Genomic DNA, 2042 nt, shown 5'->3' on the forward strand with positions numbered 1-2042 from the left:
TACTGTTGATCAAACTTTGTTTTTTTTTTTTTTGAAAATCAGTTATGGAAACAACAATGTGGTAATTTGCAACTTGCCCATTAACAATAAACAATTCAGTCTAATTACTTAATCGGACAGAATGGTAATGCTTGAAATTGACTGAAAGGAATATACATCTACCGGTCAAAATTTTGGGTTCAGCGATATTTTTTTATAGAAGTGAATGTTTTTATTCAGAAGGGATACATTAAATGTGACAGTAAAGACATTTACAATGTTCTTTTTAACTTTATATATATATATATATATATAATTAAAAAAAACATTTTTAAATTGTAATATTTCATAATATTACTGTTTTTTCCCCTATATTTGTAATTTAAATAAATGCAGCCTTGGTGAGCAGAAGAGACTTGTTTGAAAAACATGAATTTTTTTTTACCAACCCTAAACTTTTGAACTGTATTATATAATTTACATAAGGATAAGAATAACATGAAGTCTATTTTAAATTTTAATGTGTTTTGCTTCTAGAGAACCTGGTTCCGTGTGTCTTCCTGGAGCTGTTCTTCGTGCTGCAGCTCCTGACATCTCGTGGCGTGTCTGTCTCTGAATCTGCGGAGGAAGGTATCAGTGTCTGTGAATACAGCCCAGGCGAGTTTGATCGCACACTATGTCAGTAATTTTAAGTTTATTTAATCTGTTAAACTTTTTGACTTTCATCTTGCTGATTTCATCTTGCTGACGAAATGTCATAAAGATGAGTCGCTTCATAATCCTGCTATCAGCAGGAGAGTACAGCTTTAAAAATGCATTGCTCATACATTATTCTGTTCTGGAAGCTACATTTTATAACATTTATGATCAGTTACACTGTTATTCTACACTGAGTAAGGTCTATGATGACGAATTTGATCTGTGTGCTGTTCATTTATGGTCTTGTAGATGTGCTGGAGAAAGTTTACCTGGGAAATGTCCACAACTGTGTGTATTTTTCTGTGAGGGTGTTGGAGAATCAGTTTGAGTAAGTCTGATTGTTTAATTACTGCTCACTGCCTCAGATCCGTCTTATAGTGCCTGACTTTCTGTCTTATCTGTTTGTCAGGTTGGTGTCACACCTGGACAAATGCACACTTCGACTTCTGTCTGAGAATGAGAGAGTCGGGACTTTCTCCTCATCGCTCAGAGATCGTCTGGCACAAGCTCTCATGTTTTAGGATGAGAAGCAGCGTTTCTCCTTTGTGCTTCTCACGGCTCGACTTCTGGCCAAGTTTTTGGGCTTCATCTCTTTCCTGCCTTACCAGACCACTGATCTGCCATAAAGAGACATACAGGATGCTGCGATCACTCTGCGGATCAAGGTACACATTGTATAAAGGCAAGATTTTATTTTGCCTAGAAGATATGCATTTTTCACAACCTAATTTGTTTTATATATGTGTATTGTCAGAGTTCTCCAGTGCTGGATGTGTGTGCGGTATTGAGGAGTTCAGTGCATCGGAGACGCACCATTCTGACAGTGCCCTGGATGGTGGAGTTCCTGTCCATGCTGGATTACATCGGCCCATTTCTTCCTTGTTACAGGACTGCTCTGTGCCTTCTGCTTCAAATCTACAAGTGAGTTTATCACATACACGTAGGGAATCACGATTCTTTGTCATGTTGGTTTTACTATTTTGCAAGTTGTCTGAGCAGCACAGACAAACTAATTTCCCTTTTTTAAAAACAAAGCTTTACAAGATAACAAAATATCTAAATAAAAAAGAATGGCAGACATTTAGGCCAAAGTGGGCAAAGATAAAAATCTTTGTCATTATTTTATCTTTGTTATTAAAAATAAGAACAAAAATACATATTACGAATACACATAATATACAACTAGAACATACAGTGCCATATTTTTCAGGTACCGGTGTATTTAGCAGTAGCATTCAAGAAACTGAATAAAAAAATAAATAAAAATAAAACAGTATATACACTTCACTGTATAAATTATACATTGATTCTTATTAAAGCAACTGTATTAAAGTTCTTCAGTCAAGAGCAGTGAGTGATTTCTT

The 2042-nt window shown here is 35.4% G+C and overlaps 1 pseudogene; it reads left to right on the forward strand.

Moving 5' to 3' along the window:
- LOC107724012 (codanin-1-like) overlaps nucleotides 1-2042 on the forward strand; it is a 17736-nt pseudogene that overhangs the window by 4995 nt on the left and 10699 nt on the right.

This window comes from Sinocyclocheilus rhinocerous, unplaced genomic scaffold (assembly GCF_001515625.1).
Source record: "Sinocyclocheilus rhinocerous isolate Xijiao unplaced genomic scaffold, SAMN03320098_v1.1 scaffold1056, whole genome shotgun sequence".
In the NCBI taxonomy this organism is placed as follows: domain Eukaryota; kingdom Metazoa; phylum Chordata; class Actinopteri; order Cypriniformes; family Cyprinidae; genus Sinocyclocheilus; species Sinocyclocheilus rhinocerous.